The 24,919-nt window shown below is 38.0% G+C and overlaps 1 pseudogene; it reads right to left on the bottom strand.

The window, feature by feature from the left end:
• Positions 1–3,303: 3,303 nt before the first annotated feature.
• Positions 3,304–3,995, bottom strand: LOC122790660 (annotated as a pseudogene).
• Between the last annotated feature and the right edge of the window lie 20,924 nt (positions 3,996–24,919).

Raw genomic sequence — 24,919 nt, 5'->3', positions numbered from 1 at the left:
GCAGAACACACACACTCACAGCAACATACATAAACAACCCAGGCCCTGTATAACATGCATGTCACCTACATCCGGGTCATGTTGCAGTTCAATACACCTGTGAGATATGCAATATGACAGTGTATAGTGTCTGTGACAGAACTACACATAAAACCCAGTGCACCTTTCTTGACAATGATATGCTAGTTGTAGTACTACTGCCTCAGGTATGTACCTTCTCCCTATTGTGCTTGAATGGCCATCTTAGAGTAATTGCCTGCTCATAACTATAAGTGCAAACATGTTAATGTTTGTATAAACTCACATGTGTCATTCCCTAGGCTATGCACTGTAGTTAACTCTCTGTACTTAATAAAGGATTTTTGACTGGAAACAGACTGCCTGCCTTGCTTGGATTACTTTCAAATACTTAGTAATTCTGTACAGTATTTTAAATTATATATTTCTTTATTATTTTTTGACAAGAAGAGTTTAAGTTCGCTACTTCTACTACTATTGTCTGATCTGATTAATATACAGTGATTAACTAGAGATATATGGACTGAAAATCTTCCACACAGAGAAGTTTCTTACACTGTTTTGTTTTTGGACCCACTATACTTGTTTAATGGGTTGCTTGAGACTTCAGGGATACCACAGAGATTGCTTGATTTTTTTTTTAGCTACCTTAACATACAGTTGTGTATGCTCCAGGCTGCAGCTGCTGCTCCAGTCTAGGACACAATGGGGAGGAGTGTGAACACTTTGGAGGCCTGCAAGCTGTATGTGTAACTGTAGCAGCTGTGTCGGCCCTGTCATTACAGGATATCCAGGGTAATGGTACCCATTATAGTCCAATCATGGCATGTGCTTAAGGTATATCTGTTATGAAACAGTGCCAATAGCAGAGTAGTAGGCAAGATATAGTGAGGCTATCTGAATATTTACAGTGTGTCCCTACCTGCAGTCCAGTGACTTGCAAAACTGGGTAGCTGATAATTCAGTAGCAGTAACCTATGGGGATTAAAATTGCATGAATTGTTCATTACTTGCTGTGTTCACAACAATGCAATTGAAGTGCAATACACTTGATCCAAACCCAGGACTGTGTGTGGCAAAATGTTTTGTATGCAAGGTATTTAACAGACTGAGCTAGCACTGGAGCATGTGTATTTGCCAGATATATGTGCTGACATACATGCTGTGACACATGTCTGCATCCATCAGTATGTTCATGGCTTTCAAAGACAGTTGTTCTGCAGCAGGGTTCCATCTGAACATTTGTGCTGTGCCACTGACACCTTAGCAGGTGTGTTTGTAGATGTTGCAGGTAATAGGGAACACTTGCCTGCTATTCCAGGTCTCATGTACTGCCATTATTTATTTGGCTGTGTGCCACAGTATTTATGCATCAGAGTCCCAGGTATACTCCCATTTGTCACATTATGCTTGATTTCAGTCTGTCAGCGGCAATCAGTATGTATTGCTGGAAACAGCTGCATTAATTAATAACTGTGCGGCCTAGTGGGTTAGTGCAATAGGTTGTATATAACAGGGGCCCAAGTTCAAAACATAGCAAAGGAGATTATTTTATACATGTGCCTAACACTTTGAGAAACATATAGGAGTATTAAGGTACTTTAAAGCTCATTTATGCGGGTATGAGTGGTGCTGCATGACGTGGCTAAAAATTTAAAAGAAAAGAAAAAGGGGGTGATAGGACAGTGGTGAAATGGGAGCAAGCAGAGGGGAAAAGCATAGTGAAAGGCAGGTAGGCATGTGCAGGACAGCTTTAGGGTAGGACCATAGCTTTTCATTTCTGTACAGCAACAACTGTGCAGTTTGACAGATTTTGTTTATGAATTTAGACTCTCAAACCCAAGAGAGAGGGATGAAGACAACATAAATGTGTTGTCAAGCCAATTGAACCAAATATGTTGTATCCAGTGGAAACGTGCGTGAAATGGAAAGTTATGGATGGGGTGATATTTTTTTTTTTTTGTGGGACAGGTGCCCATTTTTGTTTTTTTGTTTTTTAATAAGGAGAGAGTGGAATGTTGGGGTAGGGATATAGGTACTTATGGGTAAGTATGTTCGGGAGGTGAGGATGCAATTGCACACAGGCAAGACAGACAAGACAGCAGACAGGGGTGGTGTGTGACAGATGAGGGGGTAAAAACCATGGATGGGGAAAGTGTTGCGAATCATAGGTTCATAGGTTCATAGATTAGTACTAAGCTAACTGCCATTGCGAGCCATTTTAAGCCTAGCCAATTATCCCTTGTGAGACTCAAACCCTGCACCTTGTGTTTGTAAGGCAAACACCTTAACCATTAGGCCACCCTTCCAACCAAAAGCTTGGGACGGACAGTTTCAAACTCACATACCTACTACTTAAAGGCAGAAGTCCTACCACTAGACCAAAGAGGCATTTCGGCAACAGTTTCAGCTCTCTCACTTAGGCCTGTTTACGACCACAAAGTACAGCTCTTTGACCAAGAGATGATGCCCACCATGTGATGAAAGATTTACACTATGAATAACCAGTGAAATCCTCTTCAATCTTCATGGAGGGGAGAGACATTTTCCAACAATCACAGGCCAAGTTCCACAGGGAAAATAAAGCAGCAGCTACAGATCAGCAAATTATCTACATAAACACACACACACTGTTCCATTTTATTTTTAAAGACCACCCTTGTGCTATGGAAAGAAGAAAAAAAAAACATGCACACAATCTTTCAAATGATAACTTTTGGTATTCCACTTAAAGCTGTACTCAGGGCCCAAATCAAGTGCACCTCTACCTTCACAAGCCCCAAAAACTACTACTAAAACAGGTCTGTTTTCAATTTCTCTTAATACCCATCTGCAAATCTCTTCTAAAGTTATGTGGGAGTTTTCTGTCAAATTACTACAATAGGAAGAGACTCTGCAAACATGCACATGAATTTGTGCAGCATGTAAATATCAACACCCCAATTCCAAGAGTTCTGCAATAGTAAAATGATTAATGCCACAGGTATTCTAATCCAGCATACCTGGATTATAATAAATCATAGGTTGAGCCCAAGTAATCCCACATACAAGGTTCTTACTGCAGGCACATGTTCAAAATTACCATCAGAAAGGAAAAAATACAAAAACAGTATGCAAACAGAGACCCCACAAATAACTGTAGATCCTACAAGTGTAAGCACAGTCTGAGCAGCGTAGCTGGAAATAAGGAAAGAAGGAGTAAAATGATGAAGGTGCAATATGTTGCAGCTCTAGTCCTGAAGAGTTAAGTTCTTTTTCAAGTGTGGCTAGGTACATTCAAGTCAGCAAACACAATGCAGTCACTGCCATTGCTGATGACGTTCTATACTAGTTTCTTGGCTTCAAAGAAACTCTTGAGATGTCTCATCTGCCAAACTCCAATAATGACAAGGATAAATGTCTGAATAATAGACCACCAAAGTACACGTTGGTTGGTACTGTCACTGGTTTGACGGAAGCGTTCCTCATGCCACCGCTGGTAATTCTGTTCCTTCTGAATCTGGTCCACCTGTTCAATCAACTGGCGCACTCGCAGCTGCAGTTTGCTGAGTTTGTCTTTGGCTGCAATCTCCTGGTAGTTTGTGGCATGCTTTCCCACCTGGATATCCAGGTGAACTCCCAGCATGCCTCCAGCAAAGAGCGAAAACTTTGTAGAATTTGAATGCAAACAGATCCGATGTTCTCCTGGTGTGTGAGATGTGAAGGTGAATCTGCCCTCAGAGTCATACTGTCAAGACAGAATGACCTTATCATCTGGGTCTTTGACTTCTACCAACATTCCAAGACCTGGTGTGGAAAGAAGATACTCTTCTCTTTGTTTTAGTTTCAGTCGGAATCTCCTCGATAAAGCACTTTTTTTTCATTTCGTCAATATGGAAAAAGAGACCATGGCAGAGATGAAACCACAAAAAACAGTACACTAATAATTTTAATACACCTACAGCTGATAACACTCCACCAACATTCATTGCAGCCATCTTGGTCATCAGAGAATTATGTGCCTTCAAATGGCAGAAGCATGACTAACATCCCCACCCATGGGCAGTCAACACTGCTCCTTCACTGCCATGAAGGTGGCTGTGCTACAGGCTGGGCACCAGGGCCAGCAGGCCCCACCAGGTTGTCGAGTCTACCCTCAATCCGGCACAGGCATCATTCATAACTCCTATGAACTATCCTGCACACTATGGCCAGTAGTTTATCTTGAGTGACTACTGCACCTCTGCCACTGCTCCCAGGGGGGACGGTCCCTTTCCACTGAGGCAGTTTCACCCAAAGGGGGTGCAGGGACAGTGGAGGGGGAACCATTGGCCTATGATCCAGACGTGCTGGTACCTGGTGCCACAGCCAGCTGAGGTGGGTAGGTGGATCACCAGGAACCGGCCTACCCTGTCATGCTGTGGTGATAGATGTATAGTAATTTGTATAGGTTAGTTATGAATAAAACTATTTGTTAGTAATAACAGCATGCCAGAATATTGGAAATAACCCAACCAGATTTCAATGCATATTATATGGCACAAAACAATAAAAAAATAACAGTCAGTATATTAACAGCATGTCAGAAACAGTTATGGCATAAGGCCAGCAACATAGGTAATTCAACAAGCTATGTTAATATGCAACCATTTTAATATATAACAATAATAAAACACATGCCCCATAATAAAGTTTAATGTAACAACAGATGCCAATAGAAAACCATAACCAATGGATAACAATAATAAACAGTCCATTAATACCATTATAGTCTGTTTCATGGACAACAGTACTGCTATCTACTCTGCAGGTCTGTACTTTCTTTATGTTTACAAGTGGACTATAGCTGCTGTAGCACATACATACCTCTCACGAAATCCGCATGGGGCAGTATGGGCCAAGCCATACCAACTGCAGGTAATAAACTACACAAAACACTTACACATCAGGTGGACCTGTATAACTACTAAAGTGTACTGTGGTTTGATGTAGTGATACATTCCTGGTTAGATACTCATGTCAATGATAAATATGTGATAGGGATTATGCTCTACTAATTACATTCTGTGACAGTGCGACACTTGAGAGACATGTATGTGTACAGTACAAAAATTATACTACTATCATGCCTTGCTTGACAGGCATAGAATTCAATAGCAGTGACTAGAGAGGACATCTGCATAAAATGAATTAATTGAGTGCAGCAACCTTTAACAGACACTACAGGCATACAGCCATACCAATGATTACACATTTTATTTATTTTCTTTTCTTTTATTTAATTTAATTTTTTCATTTATTTTACATTTGTTGACCGGGATAGTCTGACTGGATATATGTCCATTTTCAATGTAGGTCCGGGGAGAAAAGCTCCACATTAAGACAATTTACAAGACAGAAATCTTGACCATATACAATACAGATAATGTCAGACAGATAAAACATTTCAAATACAGGAACATTTATATAGTACTATTACAGTAACATACCGACTAAATAAGTTAAAAATTTTGAGTAAAAGGATTAATAAAACATTTTTTAACATTGTTTATAACATTTACCAAACCTTTGGAGGTGAGCTGCTACAGTAGGAATTAATAGAGAATATTAGAGCACCTGAAATAGCATGTTAAAGATAGACAAAGAATGGTCCTGCTAGGGGAGAAAGTGTCAGTCAGGATTTGTGCATGGGCAAAGCCACTGGGCTTTAAGAAAGATTATTATTTGCCTCTTGAAAAGTGGGATAGAAGAAAGGGCTGTTAGTTCAGTTGGAAGAGTTTTCCAAGAGTTACCAATAGAGTTTGAGAACAAGCTATCTCCAGATTTGTTGTTGGACTTTAGGGTAGCTACTAGTACCTTATTTGCTGATTGAAGGGTTGTTAGATTTTTATATGGGCTGATAAGGGTACAGAGTATGGGTGTGTCTGTGGGATGATGTAAGATCTTGTGTATAGTAATAAGTTGCTGGAAAAGAATCTGGCTTTGCAACTCCAACCATCCTAGCAATTTAAGATTTTGGCAGTGGTGGGTTCAAAAAGGGGCACCAGTGGCAAATCTAGTTATGTTATTATAGGATGTTTCCAACTTATGAAGATTATTTTTAGATAAGTTGGTATAGATTGGGGATGCATAGAGAAGGGTGGAGATTAAGTGAATTTGGGCAATAGCAGTCCTAGCTAAAGGTGTGAGATAGGGTTTAAGTCTGTAGAGGAAGCCAAGTTTTTTATTAACTGATTTAATGGTTAGGTTGATATGTGCATCAAAGTTTAGATTATGGTCAATTGTTACACCTAAAAGTTTGGTGGTTGTGTCCGGAGTTATTACAGTACCATTATTAGATGTAATTGTGAAGTTAATATCAGGAGACTTCTCAGTGAGAGAGAATAGTGCCAATTTTGTTTTTTGGGGGTTAAGGAGGAGACAGCGTTGATGGAATTAGTTCTCAACTAAGGTAAATACTGCTTGGGTACTCGAATGAAGTCCAGCAGGCGAGGAGGCTGAACATATTAATGTCGAGTCATCGGCATATTGTATGCAGGTGGTTTGTGGAAGGGAGATTTTCGGATCATTTATGAAAATAGTGAAGAGGAGGGGTCCCAGAATAGACCCTTGTGGGACTCCAAGAGTTATAGGGAGAAGAGTAGATAGTTTATTTTCCCAGAGGACTGCTTGTTGTCTATTTCCTAGATAGGACTTGAACCAATTAACTGTCTGGATATCTAGTGAAAGTGATTTGAGTGAGTTTAACAGTAATTGATGATTAACCATATCAAATGCTTTTGAGAGGTCAGTAAAGAGGGCTGAGGACAGTAAGGTGTTGTTATGATTTTTATTAATGCAGTCAGAAAAGGATAGTAGAGCAGTTGTACTATGCAAAGGCCTAAAACCATGCTGGCAGTCAACTAGCAGGTGGTTTTGGAGGAGATGATCAAGTAGCTTTTATTAGCATTATATTTATTTCTCTTATTTTATGCTGTATATTCACATACCTGGTAATGATTTTAACAGTTTGTGACATCTAAGTACATAATTATTTACACAGACTATGGGCTAACTCACACATTTTCCTATAGTTACTGTGGAGAGAAAATCTGTAATCATTTCATGACTGCTACTGTAATATATAGTGCTACAGAACACTAGATTTGAACCATGGTTTGTGTGTAGCAAAATACACTTCAGACAGAGCATTTAACAAACTGAGCTACTGAGTCACTGTTGTTTACTTGCCTGCAGCACCATACCTCAGAGTCTGAATGCATATAGCTGAAATGCAATGGTTAAAACAAGACAACCCGGATATACACACTATACCTTGGGTGTTATTGCTATTGCTTCATGTGTTATTGCAGAATAGGTTTCATAATTCATTTTTTGTAAAATAGCTCTGAATCTACACTTATTGTACAACACTCTTTATTAGATAAAGAAACTGGTATTGTTTTGTGTTTTTATTGTAGAACATTGTCATAATTGATTTCATGCAAAACAGCCCTAATTCCACACATATTGCACAACACAGCTTTATTAGAGGTACCTTGCTGCAGTTACTGATATAGTTTCACGTTTTTATTGCACAGCAGCTGTTGTAATGCAGATGTTGCAAAATAGATGTAATTTACAGTTATTGCAGTAGAAACTACATTTCATTTAATGTAGCAAGGTTTAAACTTTACTGTTCCTTGCTTATTGCGCATTTTTATTGCACGGCAGCTGTTGTAATGCAGATGTTGAAAAACAGCTGTAATTTACAGTTATTGTAGTAGAAACTGCATTTCATTTTATGTATCAAGGTTAAAGCTTTACTGTTCCCTGCTTATTGCTCTACAGTTGGGAGTAGTCACTTATTGCAGTACAGGTCTATGTCCACATTAATTGCAATACAATTTTTACTGTATATACCTGATGGCAGTTAATGCTTTACTCTTTCTTGCTTAAATAACTATAGATTGCAAAATACATCTGTATTTACCACACTCACATGCAACCTGGCCAAGCACCTGGCATGCTCCTCAACATTGTGAACTCTCTCCTCTGCAGCTGTAGGGAGAGAAGCGCACTATTATACATACCTGTCAGTCAGACTTTCAGATTAGGTATTGGTGAAATAATGGTAACAGTACATACAAACTTTTGGGGTATTCCCTGCATGAGCATCTTGGACCAAGGTGGCCAAGAGATCCCCCTTCTGATAATTCAGGTCATCATAGTAGTGACGGACCCACTCACCTGTGCAGGGGATGCCTGTCTCACTGGTGAGCTGATGGGCCAGCTGGTCCAGGCCTCTGCCTTGCACTCTGAGCCCTGGAACTCACCGTGCAGCAGCCAGTCATCATGGCCTTCCACCAGGAGTCCAACCATGACATTAGACAGCTGAATGTCCCACCACTGAGCCCAGAACTGCACACCCTCTCCAATGCCAGACATAATTACTGGACAGTTCAAATTCCAACAGAATATGCTGCATTCCCACCTAGTGAGCTTAATATAGCTTGTTTTCCCACCCTTACACACCACTGGGCAATAATTAAAAATGCAGCACATTACTTAACAGTGCACAAAGCAGCACAGCTCAACTGAGTAGTGCTTAAACTGGCAATGCTTAGCAGTGCTTAGCAGTGTGCAAACCAGCTAAGCACAGCTAAACAGTGCCAAGCACTGCTAGGCAGTACTAAAATGTATATTGTTTAAGCAGTGCTTACCAAGGCTTAGCATATCTTAACAGAGTCTAGCTGAGTGTAGCAGATCAGGATTTAAAAATAATTGGCATCATTTGTATTTGGAAAATAAATGCTTAATATCCCTTCCAGGTATTCGAACTCTGTACTACTACACATAAGGCAGTAACTGTATCCATTTTCTACAGTACAATTTGACAGTGCAGGGAGTATTTACTTATCTGTGGACACAGCATCACACTACCTACACTAATTCAATAACCGTGTTCCATGCCTCTCCCTTGGAAACACTCCATGATTACTATGCATGGCATGCTGCCAAATAGGAACCATGTATATGGAGATGGTAACATTCTGTGTAGGCTCTACACTATGCCTACATGGATTTTATTAAATCTAGGGGTATGAATAGCTTTGTACAATATGTACATGATTTTTTTAAAAAAAGAAGGTAGTGAAAAAGCATGGAAAGTAAAAAGGTTAACAGGAAAAGAGAATAAAGAGTTGGAAAAGGGGATTTCTTTAAATGAGCTAGATAAACTATTAGAACAAGTAGAGCAAAAATGGCTGAAAAGGACTAAAATAAGACCACTAGAGCCCAATAATATTGTTTAGTGCTTTCTTTCATTTTAATGTAACAAACTTCATCAGAATAAATGACAAACCTCACAAACACATATGTTCTGATGAAGTTCATTTCATTAAAATGAAAGAAAGTGCTAAACAATACTTTTGGGCTCTAGTGGTCTTATTTTAGTCCTTTCTGCACTTTTTTGTTCTTCAGTTTAGCTCTTTGTGCTGGTTTGGTGGTTTTATTTTCTTCAGTCTATTAGGACAAGTAACTATAGATTCAGCTGTAGGACCAATTGGAATATGGTATGAAATGTATAAAAATGTAAGGGATTGGCAAAAAAAAAAAATATATATATATATATATATATATATATATATATATATATATATATATGGATCTATGTCTTTTGAACAAAAGTTCAAAAGCTCAAAACAATTGCCACTGAATACACTTTAACGAAAGCGCTTTCATCGAAAAAGCACTTCCGTTAAAGTATGTTAAAAGAAAAAACACAAAATCTACTTGAATGCAGGGGGCAAGCCCTACTGCACCTCACACCCCCCACTTTAATATTCTCACTCTGAGGTTACACCACAGTGGGGAAAAGGGAATGTTCCCTTACTGCATTGTAATACGACTGGAACAACAAGCATACTTATGCAAAAGTGCTGCTTTGGTGAACAGCACTTTCGCGCAACTATGCTCATCAAATTGGGATTCGGTGAAAGATGCAGTCGAGCATCTGTATGGATCCCATAAATATATATATATATATATATATATATATATATATATATATATATATATATATTCAGTTTAGAAGCTCAAAATACTGAAATATTGAATTTCAGTATTTCACATCCATAAAGTCGAATCCTGTAAAGAATTAAACACCAGAAGTGTGAAATTCAAAATCTCGCATACTGGAGATTTTGAATTAGTGCTTCTGGTGTTTCGCTGCAGTTATGGATTCAGGTAAGTGCTTATGTGTTAAGGGTTTTGGGTAGGGGCTGTAGTGTGTGTTAGTGTGTTTTGTTACTGTGATTTGTGTGTGCGAGCAGAATGTAGCTTGTGTCATGGTATTTTGTGTGTTTTTGTATGTAGTGCGACCTCACAGTTGGAGTATATAAGTGGGTGTGCGTGTGGGGCTTGTGTTTATGTGTAGAGAGAAAGGTGTGTGTTTCTGTACAGTAGAAGCGGTAATTCAAAATATCCGGTATGCGAGATTTTGAATTTCTCACTTCTGGTGTTTTGTTCTTTACAGGATTTGACTTTATGGGCGCGAAATACTGAAATTTGATATTTCAGTATTTCGAGCTTCTAAAGTGAATATATATATATATATATATATATATATATATATATATATATATATATATATATACATATATATATATATAAAACAAAACTGGTGTGGTCCAAATAAAACTAATAAAAATGAAAAACAACCACTGCCACACTGAAAAGCACGAAAGAAAAAGCATAAACTTTAGCATAAACCTTCTTTTATCACCACTTTCGTCAGCAAGATTTCATCAGAATTACAAAAACCATAAAATCTGAAACTCATATAAATACCTAGTGCATTAATTAAACACAATTACATCACCCACAGTTAATTAATTAACCAATGAATCAATTAAGTGTACTTAAAAAGAATACATTTAAAATAAAATAAAACACATTTAAAATATATACTTGGATATTTATTTGATGTTTTTTTTTTTACATACACCCTGCGATCCTTTAGAAAGCATTTGATATTAATTGCATCATTTAATCTTTAAAGAAATTGGAAAATTGTGGAAGGGAACCATGAGCTGTTGAAGAGTGTGGGTCCTAAACCCAGTTTTGTGCACAGAAATTATTGTAATTTAAAAGTTTTGTTAGAGAAGGGCAGGGGTTCATTTTCTGTTGATATAAATTCCTCCAGTAAAGTACACGGTATGCACAAATGTTATGGGTGCAGTATGCATCATAGAACTACCACATATTGCATATACCATCCCAGTTACTGGATATTTTTCTTGCAAAAGTCAAGGAGTGGTTTACATTGCAGTTTGTAATAAGTGCCAAAAATTTTATGTTGGCATGACCACTAGATTTCTGTATATCAGAATTAGAGAACATATGAATAGCATCAAGAGAAAAGATAGCAGAAATGCTCTTTATAGGCATAGCACTGAATGTAGTGGCTTTCAAAAATTCTTATTTTCAGTTTTGGAACAAGGTAAATTGAGCTTGGGAGGGGGAAGTTTCAAAAATTACTTGAAACAAAGGGGAACCAAATGGCAAATAAAGTTAAGGGCTGACATATTCCCAGGATTAAATGATGCAATTAATATTAAATGTTTTCTAAAGGATCGCAGGGTGTATGTAAAAAATCCATCAAATAAATATCCAAGTATATATTTTAAATGTGTTTTATTTTATTTTAAATATGTGTTCTTTCTGTTTAAGTACACTTAATGGATTCATTGGTTAATTAATTAGCTATGGATGATGTAATTGTCTTTAATTGATACACTAGGTATTTATATGAGGTTTCAGATTTTATGGCTTTTGTAATTCTGATGAAGTCTTGCTGATGAAAGTGGTGATTAAAGAAGGTTTACGCTAAAGTTTATGCTTTTTCTTTCATGCTTTTCAGTGTGGCAGTGGTTGTTTTTCATATATATATATATATATATATATATATATATATATATATATATATATACACATATTTTTTCAAGGTTTTATATATATAAAGAATTATATAGTGGAGTACTTAAATTCATATGGAAGAAGGAAGATAGAAGACAATTAAAATGGAGACTGATAATATTGAATAATAATGATAATAAGATGTTTATGAAAATAATACAAAAGAGATTTGAAACTAAAATGGAAAGAGAGTATACATAGTGTAAAAGGAAAGGGTTGTCAAGTGGGGAGGCTGGTGTGATGACCCTCCACTGGACCAGTAATTATGGAGCCCCAATTCTCACCACTGGCCCCTGTGGGGGGGGGGTGTTCACATGGAGGATAATAGGTACACATACAGTATTTCCAGATGCAGCTCTCTGCCTCAAGTGCAATTTTCCTTAAGAGCACACAGAAACTACAGTCCGTCTGGGGCTGGTTTCTCCCTCTTTCTCCAGATCCCCAATAAGACTACCCACTGGCACAGTTATAGAGTTGAGATTTTAGCTGAGTGGCCAAGCCAAGACCTCCAGCACCCTCTCTGTCCAACCAGTGTTTTGAGTCCCTGCACAAGTAGCTGGCACACACACTCTTTGAGGTTTGATTTACACACACACACACACACACACACACACACACACACACACACACACACACATGCACACACACACACACACACACACACACGCACGCACACACACATGCACGCACGCACACACACCTGGGAAAGGCTGACACAGTTTTACTAGCTATGCCCTTCTGCCAAGACTATAAGGTCATTTTCACAGCCAGCAGTCACTCCTTATCAGCTACTTTAGGGCCCTTAACAAAGGGTGTACAAGCTTACTGTATAATATTAATACTAATACAAATGGATTTTTTGACCAAGAGCAAGGCTCTTAGGAGTAGCCCACACAGTGTCACCAAATAAATATGCAAGTACTCTCAAAGCTTAAATATCTCTACACAGATCAGCCACAATGAAATGGTCTATATTACCAGATCAAAACTTTAGTTAGTCGAATAACTAAAATCGATCTGGTAATATGAAAATCCAAAAACTGTGAATGGCCGATTTAATGCAGGAAAAGAATTCCCTTGGCCACATCAAAAAAAGCTTTTAAACTCAAATCAAGTGGGGGGCTTCTCTCTCCACACATCCCCTAACTAAATATACCAAATCCGAGATCACTCTACATTGGAGGAAATGGCATAATCCACATAACGGCCAAGGGAATTCTTTCCCTGCATTAAATCAACTATTCAGTTTTTGGATTTCAATATTACCAGATTGACCTTTAGTTATTCAACTATCTAAAGTTTTGATCTGCTAATATACACCTGCAATGAAAGGTTTAATATATTTAATAATTAATAAAAGTACAAGACAATACTAAATAAACAGTGACATCAAAGTTCAAAATCACAGGAAATATTTAAAACAACATTGCAGGACAATCTCAAACAAATAAAGAAAAACATCTAAATTAAGCTTTGTTATATTCCTGACTACATCTAAAGAATACTATATCCTAGTTAACTTACTTACAGAGCAAGCAAGGCAGATGTGGTGAGTGGGTCTTCCAGTTGATGTTGTCAGGTCAAAGAAAAATACTGAATACTCAGTCTCTCTCAGAAAGTTCTTAAATTAATATCTCAAATATTACTGCTGGGATAGCTTGCAGGATGACATCACCTCTTGTCATCTGACTCTATCCCAGGTAAAAAACAACCATAGATGCAGTTGGACGCATTTAGCATCTACTTGTGAAAATACATAAACAAGGGCTTTTCTTAGATCAAAGGGAGATCCTGGAAGTCATAAAACAATAAACACTTCCAAGACAATACAAAAAAACTTCTAGTTCTAGACATTGTGTCTGTTATTACACTGAAACTGAAAGATAACATCTATTTACTATGTGGCCATAAAGTAATTTAATTTCAGCTATTTATTTCTGAAGTTAACTTCTTGTGTTTTAGTTTCCATTGTTAAAATATATACATCTAAACAGTCACAATAGTGCAGGTACATTTCTGTTCAATTCCAATAGGGCATGCTGTGGTTATATTTTAGCTCAGTTCTTTGCAAAATATCTCTTCAGAACACGTCTGTACAAACCATGCTATATATATACAGTTCTAATACATCTGTAACATAAGCATATGAATCATGTTGATATTCACAAATGACATATAATTATTTACAAAATTCCAGATAGCTGGGCTGGTAGTATCTCCTTTCATGACACATGTAACTCCATAGTGGAAGGAGTCATCACTGGGCACATTATGGGTGCTGCAAAGACCACTTCTGGCTGACATCAAAGACTGAAACAACACTAATTTCATGAACTTTAATCTTACTTTGACTTAGAAATTGGGTCCATACCATTGTCATGGTAATAGAAACCCAAAATATATGGAGAAATTAAAAAAGGAGTAATTGGCTAGGCTTAACATGGCCCACAAGGGCAGTTAGCCTAGAATTAATCTATGAAATTGTGAATGATATAATGAATGTAAAAGAAGAAGCAAAAGTCATGATAGGAGACCCTAATGAGGCATTTGACACAATTGGACATGAAATGTTATGGGTAATAATTAAAGAATATAAGTGAGAAAGTTAGGAAATTACGTATGTAGTATATAGTAATAATAAAGTAAAAATACTTGTAAATGGCTGGTTAAGCCAAAAGGTACATATGAAGAGTGGTGAGAAGACAGGAATGTCCAATGATATGTATACGCATTGCATTAGTTATGAATGTGATAGCATGTGAAATAAATTACAAAATGAAAGAGGTTGGCTATATAACAACTGAAGGGTTAAGAATTTCAGTTCTATTAATATATGCAGATGATATAATACTTACAAGAAAACAACATTTGGGTAAAAGAAGTAATACTTTGTACAAATAAGTGTCTAGAAGTGATAGGGATGGCTTTGAATAAAGAGAAAAGTAAAGGTTTAGGTGACGTAGTAAAGCTAGGTAGTATATACTTTACAATAAATTAAATTTCTGTGTTAGGTATAAAATTTGAGAATAAAAATGTAAATAGAATTCAATGGGAAAAACCATAGAAGAAATAAAATAAACATGTCTTCTCTGGAGAACATATAAATTATCATTCAGAGAAAAGTCTTACTTAATAAATTTAGTACTGATGGGAAAAACAGCATACTTAGCAAGTGCATTTATGTTGTTAGCAATATTTAAAAAGGAATTATTGCAGATATTTTTCATTTGTATGGGGTTCTGTAGTAAACCCAGTAAAGAGGAGTTTTGTATACAAATAAAGAAGAAGGAGGCGTATGGTTAACCCTGTATAAATGAAGAAATAAAATGTTGCCAATAAATAAAATGTTACCAACAAATATTTTTGTGGAAAATGAAAATGGATGAACCAGAAAAATATAGAAAAGTATGGTATAAGAGTGTAATAATAACATATTGCTATGTAAAACCATGGCAAAATCTAGCAGATGAAAAATTTAAAGTTATAAAAATAAAAAGCAAATGGTGTAATTAGAAAGTAGAATGTCAGGATTTCTTGTGGATACTGATAATAGATACATTACAGATGAAATGAAATATGCTATATAAAAAGAAATGTGACAAGAAGAATCTAATGAACATGTCTTTTTGAAATGTAAAAGAGTAAAAAAATATATGGAAAACTATGTAAAGAAGTTTTTTTCAAAGATATAAAAGAAGTGGATAAAATAAACATGAATATCATTAAATATGGATGTTATAAGACTAAAAGTAAAGAATATATTAAAACATTCCCCAGAATTCAATAAAATCCATGTAGGCTCCATGTAGAGCCTACAAGGAATGTACCAGTGCACATGGTCATGTTTTCCCATCGGCAGCGCACCATGCATATTAATCATGGTCTGCTGCCAAGGCAGATTACTGTAAGACAGATATTTAATCCATGTAAGTAGCAGTGTAGTGTCCCATGGATGTGAATTGTCTATGGAAGCCCTGGACAGATGTTATGAACAGGATAATGTACATACTCATAATGTACCCTGGTAGTCTATAAATACGTGTACTTGTAATTTTTTTCCTTTTAATGCACATTTGTGCAGCACAGCATGGAGCTCAGCAATGCTGAGTTGTGCTTACACATACAAAGCTGACATCTGCCAGACATCTAAAAATAGAAGCCAGATGCAATTAATTATGTATTTGAATGCTCGTTTGAGTGCCGCAGAGTGCAGCAATGCTGAGCTGTGCTTACACATGCGCAGGTGACATTTGCCAGACATCTAAAAATAGAAACTGGATGTAATCAATGATGTGTTTTTGTCTACAATGTTTTAATATTATGAATGGCCATTTTTGTGGCACAGCATGGTGCTTAGAAATGCTAACAGGTAGCTTAGTAGTATATGTGAAGGTATACTAGCTTTCATGCTATCCATGCAGCTGAATAGGTGGAGTCACAGCCTAGAGTCTTCTAGGTCCCGGGTTCGAGTCCCCAGTAGTCATACCTCTTTTTTTATATAATTATTGCTGTGGAAATGTGTCAGCTGACCTAAAGGGTGGTTTAATGTAAAAACATATTTGTTACATTTGAAAAAGCTGCACAGTGCTAAGCACTACTTAAAAATCAATAACAGCCACTCCTGTTTGCGTGTTGCTAAGCTTCGCTACAAAACAGTTGTGTGAGTTTGCACAATGCTAAGCAGGTTTGCTTGATGGTAAGCAACATGGTGCTTTTTTGAATGTTAAAGTATGACATGTAAGGGTGGGAAAACAGCCTATATTAAGGGCACTAGGCAAGAATTCTGCAGCATTCATTGGAGTCTCATTAAACTGTCGGTATGCCTGGTGGTGTAGGTGAGGGAGCACACTTCTGGGTGCAGAAGTGGGATGTGCAGGAGTCCAGAGTGTTTGTTGGACTCCTTATCCATAACTATGAACTATGACGGTTGCGAAAACTTATTCTTCAAATTAGGCAAACAAATTAAGATGCTCAGAACAAACATTTGGCACAATAAATTGTTTAAAGCCTACCAAGCACAGAACATATCCCCTAGAGGATTGAGATGTAAAATCCAACCACTAGTGGGCACACCGGATGAAACTCTGTTGAAAGATTGGCAACAAGCACAACAGGAGGCTGCCATGACTAGAGTTAATATTTTGGCTTCTCTTTATGAGAGAATAATACAGAGTAATATTATTGAAGTGGAAAAAACATGTAACAGTCTTAAACAGTTTGAACAAAATACTAGTTTTCAGGGTTGTCTTAGCAAATTATCTAAAGAAATCTCAATTCTGGAAAATAACCTTAAGAACAAGAAATTGCACAAATTTGCCCGGAATAAGGATGACTATGATAAGGGCAAACAATTTGAATCACAAAAGGGTGTGAGGTTTGCTCATGGTACAAAGAATGCCTCCTTCATACGTAGAAAGAGACCAAGGTCTATTTTAAAAAAGACAGGGCCCAGTTATATCACTTCAGGTGATGAATCCTCAACCACAGATACGGAGACACCTAATATTGGTGATTCCCCAAATGCCAAAAGGGGCAGAAGGACTGAGGTCCCTTTAGGGGGAAAAAACACAGGGCAGGTAGGAAACACAGGGGTCACAAACTTAGAAGAGCTGTTTATGTCGATAGTGAAGTGAATAATCAATGTACAAATGTTTTAAACATTTCAAAACATGTCTTGACTGATGATCAATATTCCCTACTTAATAATAAAGGCCTTGGTTTTATCCCTGTTTTTTTCATTGATGAAAGTATCTTAGTTTCTGACACAATAGATTTTTTGCAGAAAAATTAACCTGAAACTATTTTTCAAACAACAGGATCAAACTGATAATGCTCAAAGATCATCTGATTTTAGATTCCATAAATCTACATTTAACCCCCCTATGGATAAACATGTAGCTGTTTTTCAGCAGGCAGTTATCAAGGACATACACTTCAATTTGGGTTCTGTGGACACCATGAAGCATAATATGTCTAGGAAGGAACAAATGGCACTTACACAACTCAGAAACAATACAGATATTGTTATTATTTCTGCTGACAAAGGGGGAGCGGTGGTGGTTATGGACACTGACTACTATGTGAATGAGGGTCTCAGACAACTTTCCAACCGTCATCATTACATGAAAATGGAGATTGACCCCATGCCTGGTTTTGCATTAGAAATTAATGAATTCTTGGAACAAGCAGTGGAATCCGGGATTACCTCCGACAAAACTAAAACTCATTTGATAGTTAAGGATCCTGCGAAACAACAACTTTATTTACTTCCTAAGATTCATAAGTCCATTCACCAGCCACCAGGTAGACCGATTGTATCCGGCATTGGGTCACTTACTGAACCCTTATCTGTTTTTCTAACTGAGAAATTGAAACCATTATTAACATGTGTTAGGGCAAGAATCAAGGACACGACGGAATTTTTGCAGATTGTCTCCGAGTCTCAACTGGACCCTGAATGGCTTATGTGTACCCTTGATGTTTCCTCCCTTTACACGAGCATCCCTCATTGGGCGGGTCTTAAGGCCTTGGAATATTGGCTAAACAAAACTAATTTATACCCCCCAGGGATGAACACTTTATTGCTATGCATGGTGGAACACATTCTCACTAAAAATGTCTTTTATTTTCAACAAAACTGCTATTGGCAACTACAGGGCACGGCTATGGGTGCATCTTTTGCACCAATTTATGCTGATCTTTTTATGGGCTACATTGAAGAAATGATTATATATGACCCTATGCACAACATATACCTACCGGAGATTGATATATGGAGAAGATACCTGGATGACTGTTGGCTTGTATGGAAAGGAGGTGAGGAATACCTCCAGGAATTTATTCAGCATTTAAATGGGAACATCTGGGGCATTGAATTTACTGTGGAATACAATCAGAGTGAAATCAGTTATTTGGACGTCCACTTAACACAACAGGGAGACAATACTCTCAGAATGTCCGTCCACAGAAAATTCCCACAATATAACACTCTTCTGCATGCTGACAGTTTCCATCCTAAACACATCATTAGAAACATACCTAAATCACAATTCTTGCGGATGAAAAGGATTTGTTCCTCAGTGGATGATCTTAATAATCACCAAATTGATTTGACTAAGAGATTTTTATCCAGAGGTTATTCCACACGTACTATTGAGTCAGCAGTCCAACTTAGCCATGTCAAATCCAGGGATTCTCTTCTCCAATACAATACCAAATCTGACAACAAGGAATCTGATCTATGTAGATTTGTTACTACTTATGGCAGGAACAGTGGTAATTTAGTAAATATAATCAATACTCATTGGAATATATTGAACTCACATCCCTGTTGGAAGACTATCTTGGAGAACGATGTTATTTTTCTTATAGGAAAGGCAAAACCTTAGGATCATTATTTTTACATTATAAAAAAACTAGGGTTATTGATCATACCCTAACTCAAAGGACACTAACTGGGGACAAACTTATTGGCATTTATCCATGTGGACATTGCAGCTTTTGCAACTATATTTTTAAAACAACTAGTTTCACTAGTAAGAATACTGGACAAATATATAATATACAATTTTTTGGCAATTGCAGTTCAGACTGGATCATTTATCTTGCCACATGTACATGTCAAGCATTTTACATTGGTCAAACGTCTAGACAGTTTCGTGTTAGGATCTCTGAACATCTTGGAGACATCAGAAACAAGAGACTAACTAATGCATTATATAGACATTTCATCAAACATCCCATGGCCAAATTTACATTTACTATCATTGGTCACATTACAGGCAATCGATCTTTCAAAACAGGTTGGCATGACATCTTAAATGCCAAAGAAAAGAGGTGGATTATCAAACTTGGGGGGCTTTTCCCCCCTAGATTAAATGATAAATTATAATCCGTAACTAACTACCACTTGCATTGTGTATTTATCTTTTATTTCATTAAGTTGTATAACTAATGTTTTTGCATCCCAGCTCATTAAAGGATGATGTGGTTGGTATTTAATAATAGACATCTAATACCCAGATTTATGTTTCAGGTTCATATTTGGGTATGTATACATTTTATATGTATTTTATTCATTTTGTCTATAATCATGGATATACCAGCCAACCGTTCCTTTTATTACATCTCAGATTTATATGCAACAAAGAAAAAGTTTTTGAATATGCTTATTTCTTACCAATACTTTTGAATTTATGCTCTTGTTTTGACTTTATTTGTTTTACTATTTCAGGAAGTGATGTCACAAGAATCCACTAATTAATATTATATAAGATCATGAATAATTGCTTTTGCTTACTGCACTACTGATGAAAGCCTTGCCGCTGAAACCGGTCTAGTTTCAGTTCTAATAAAACTTATTTTGGATCCTCCTTGGTGCTGGCAGTTCTTCTTTTTTTGGGTCTACAAAGCGCACTTGCCGTGCACCCGCCTAACTTGCTAGCTCTTGAACATTACATTGCCATAACTATGAACCCCAGCTTTTGCAGTGTGATTACCATGGCTCAGAATGTAATGCTGAAGCTTGGGATCATTTGGCCAGGGATCTTGCCAGTGCTACTGTTATCCCTCGCACTGGTGAGCAGTGTTGTCACCATTATGAAGACCTAAAGTGAAGGAAGAGGGGAACCTTGGACACCTGGGTCCAAGAAGTGAGGGATGGGCATGCCCCACAGATATGTAAGTATATTCGTCGCTACTTTAATAAAATACAAGCTGAATCTTTGCATAACTAGTGTGCCTCTCTTCCAACAACTGCAACACCCAGTCTCATGGTGGGCATCTGGCCAGGATGTGCAGTGAGTGTGGTAAGTACAGATATTTTCTGATAACTGTAGTGCAATAATTAATAAACAATCCCAATCCCAATAAGCAATAAGGTACAAAGTAGCATTATGGTTTGATAACTAATGTGTTATAATAAGTGCATTTGGGCTGTATTCATACCATGTCTGTTCTAATGTTGCTGCAGTTAACTGTAAAACTGAGATAAGTAAAGGATGCAAAAGTAATTGCCTGATAAATGTATTGCACAACCCATGGTATGGTCCAGGGCTGTCGACAGGCCACTTTCAGTCACATAATACTGTCTACTCCTCCCACTCCAGGAACCAGGCATGTGGGTAAGGTAGCCCTTATTCTGGGCAGATATCATGTGTGTACTTCACAGATGCTAAAGATCAATAACAATAAAGTGTAAAGCAGGATTGTGGTTTCATAAGATTATGTTGAAATAAGTCCAGTAGTGCTGTATTCATTGCATATCTGTTCTAATGTCACTGCAGTCAATTGTTACATAATGAGCACATGTCCCCTGCAGTCACAGATTTTGGGTTCTTCTCTGACACGATGGCTGTCTAGTCTACTTAATGTACACAAACATAGCTCTCAAGTGTCACAATTTCTTGAAATGTAATATCAACTGCCCAATCTCTCTGGTCTGTGACTGGCAGATAAATGATTACCTGGAATGCATCACATGTGCAAATCCATTTACAGAACATATTGGTAGTTATGTACGTGCACATTATGTAAAACAGTTCTGTGTAGTTGTGTACCTGCTTTTGGTAGTGCCTGGCCCATACTGTCCCATTACTAACCTTAACTTACATTATCTTTTTATCAAATTTACTACAAGGCATCAAGGTAGGGCAGTTTCTGCTGATCCACCTACCTTACCTCCTCCGGCCATGGCACCTGGGCCCAACATGTCTGGGACCCAGCCTGGTGGTGGCCTGCCTTCTGCCCCTGCACTACCCGCAGTATTAGGTAGTTCTGCCCCTCAGGAGTGTGCTCATCCCCCCTCTGGGAGTGGTGGTGGGGGAGGTGTTGTCACCTAAAATGAACTGCCAGGTTTGGTGCACAGGATTGTGTACCATGGTTATAGATGCCTCCTGTGTATGATGGAGAGCATGCTGGCCACCTTGTTGGAGCAGGTTTGCCTTGGACCCCAGCCTCCACCACTGCCACCTCAGAGCAATGCCAACATTCCCATTGATGGGGACTTGAGTCACACCACCCTCCCCATCCAAGGTGTTCACCCCCTCTTGTGTCACACACCACCCCCTGCTGTATCATTTTGTCTGTTTGCAAAAGCTTTTTCACCATCCCAACCTACCTCCCCACATAAATACCTATGTCCCTTCCCTAACATTCCACTCTCAGCTTAAAAAAAATAAATAAAAATCAGCACCTGCCCCATAAAAAATATATATTCCCATACATAGCTTTCCATTTCACACACATGTCCACTGGACACATGTAATGTCCAATTGGCTTGACAAGGCAGTCAGACCTCCCAACCATCCCGAATTACTCGTTTTTACTGAGTTTTGGGGTCCCAATAATGGGGTGCCACGATTCCTGAGTGGCACCTGTTCATTTCCGATTTTTCATCTATTTTTTTTAGACTTTTCCATTTTTCGTGCTTTTCGAGCTGATGTCATCACATGTGAGATGACGTCAGCTCCATCAGCCTGTCAGAATTAAGTTCAAGGGATGTGCGGGAGCGCATCTGTTTGAATACTGGGACTGCCGTTTTGGATTTAAGCTCAGCGGACTTCTACCGCAAAACTGCAGAGTTTTCCAGGCAGAACGGGAGTTGCCGCACAGCTTGCTTTGCTTTAAGGTAACTGAAATGTGTGTGTGTGTGTGTGTGTGTGTGTGTGTGTGTGTGTGTGTGTGTGTGTGTGTGTGTGTGTGTGTGTGTATGTGATCGGAGAGAGAAAGTGAGTGAATGCAGGTTTGAAAGGTGAAGAGTGTGTGTGTGTGTGTGTGTGAGCGATCGGAGAGAGAAAGTGAGTGAATGCAGGTTTGAAAGGTGAAGAGTGTGTGAGCGATCGGAGAGAGAAAGTGAGTGAATGCAGGTTTGAAAGGTGAAGAGTGTGTGTGTGTGAGCGATCGGAGAGAGAAAGTGAGTGAATGCAGGTTTGAAAGGTGAAGAGTGTGTCTGTGTGAGCGATCGGAGAGAGACAGTGAGTGAATGCAGGTTTGATTGAAACTGTTACTACACCATATCTCCCAAAATAAAATATATATTGTCAGTCAAACATATAATATTACACCACATTACTGCTTCTGTAATACTACAGTCCCATCTAATACCTTCTAAGTTGTATTTATTGCTTAATGCTTCCACACTGGAAATCATTTGCAGTTGAGTGTGTCATTGTGTGGTTGGTGCCATGGTGGGGTAGTTTGTGCTTGACTTGAGTGTGAAATGCCATATGTTATAGAAGAGACAGTGTTAATGTTATTGTTCTGGTCTGGTGAAAGAGGCTTGTCTGATCTTTACACTTCTATTCAAATATTTCATTTTTAATGTTAGTTTACTCTGCAGTCATTTAACTGGTCTCTGAGAGAAGTGGTATTAAGTTCATAGCACATGAAGTGACAGTATAATTTACATTTGGAAGCAAAGGATTTGAGGGGGCAGTGTAGTACAAGGAAGAAACTTTGGGATGACCTATAACATCAGCTTCAAATGAAATAAGTTTGTTGTCTGAATTTCCTAATCTTTGAAATCTAATTTGTTGACTTTTGAGTTAACTTCTTGCTTGGAATTTGTTACTAGACTTAACATTTGATTTGCTCAATTGCTTTATAGCTGCTTACAATTCTTCATTTGAACTTTTATTTGAAACATCAGACAGACTGGTGTATTTCAGATGTGAATTAGATTGGTAGATTTTATCTATGACATTTAACTGGAATATATCATTTAAAATAAATTCATGAAGAAGACAGAGGGAAGAGGAAGAAAGTTAGTCCGACCTACAACGATAGCTTCATTTAAGGTTAGTTTGCTTGCTTCCAGATTTGTTGCTCTTATTAAGCTAAATATGTTGAATTTTTGTTCTAATTACTTATGATGACTTTATTGGTGAGCTTACATCTTAGACTTGCTGGGTTGTTTTATAACTGTTTACAGTCCCTGTTATGCAGTTCAGAAGAACTTTATCTTGATGATATGTAGTTTTCATGCAACATTTGTAACTAAAGTAGAAGCTTATTATCTGCTATACTTTTTAAGCATCTGCTGATTTGAGCAAATACTTAGAAATTGCTTCTTTTTTTAATTTAATCTTATGCTCAGCTTCTATTTAAAACCTTTCCATCTGTTAGTTTGCTGTTTGGCTTGTGTCCTATAGAACAATTCACTGAATTTGAAAGGTGAAGATTGTGTGTGTGTGAGCTATCGGAGAGAGAAAGTGAGGTTTGGAAGGTGAAGAGTGTGTGTGTGTGTGTGTGTGTGTGTGTGTGTGTGTGTGTGTGATCGGAGAGAGAAAGTGAGTGAATGCAGGTTTGAAAGGTGAAGAGTGTGTGAGCGATCAGAGAGAGAAAGTGAGAGTGAATGCAGGTTTAAAAGGTGAAGAGTGTGCGTGTGTGTGTGAGCGATCGGAGAGAGAAAGTGAGTGAATGCAGGTTTGAAAGGTGAAGAGTGTGTGTGAGTGATTGGAGAGAGAAAGTGAGTGAATGCAGGTTTGAAAGGTGAAGAGTGTGTGTGTGTGAGCGATCGGAGAGAGAAAGTGAGTTATGAAAGCTGGCAAGAGTGTGTGTGTGTGTGTGTGTGTGTGTGTGTGTGTGTGTGTGTGTGTGTGTGCGTGCGTGTGTGTGTGTGTGTGTGTGTGTGTGTGTGTGTGTGTGTGTGTGTGTGTATGTGTGTGTGTGTGTGTGTGTGTGTGTGTGTGTGTGTGTGTGTGTGTGTGTGTGTGTGTGTGTGTGTGTGTATTTGTGTGTGTGTGTGTGTGTGTGTGCGTGCGCGTGTGTGTGTGTGTGTGTGTGCATGCAAGGTGTGTGTGTGTGTGTGTGTGTGTGTGCGTGTATGTGAGACTGGAGGGGATATGCTGGAGTACTTGCAAAAGCTGGAAAGCATTGATAAGATGGATGATTTACTGGTCACCTGGTACCATGCTGCCAACAAAAAGGCTGACATGCAAACCGCTCTGGACAGTAAGTTACTATT

This window comes from Protopterus annectens, chromosome 16.part0 (assembly GCF_019279795.1).
Source record: "Protopterus annectens isolate FY-2018-M chromosome 16.part0, PAN1.0, whole genome shotgun sequence".
NCBI classification, from domain to species: Eukaryota; Metazoa; Chordata; order Ceratodontiformes; family Protopteridae; genus Protopterus; species Protopterus annectens.
The sequence above is the reverse complement of the archived record's forward strand: the minus strand, read 5'-3'. Positions and strand labels throughout refer to the sequence as shown.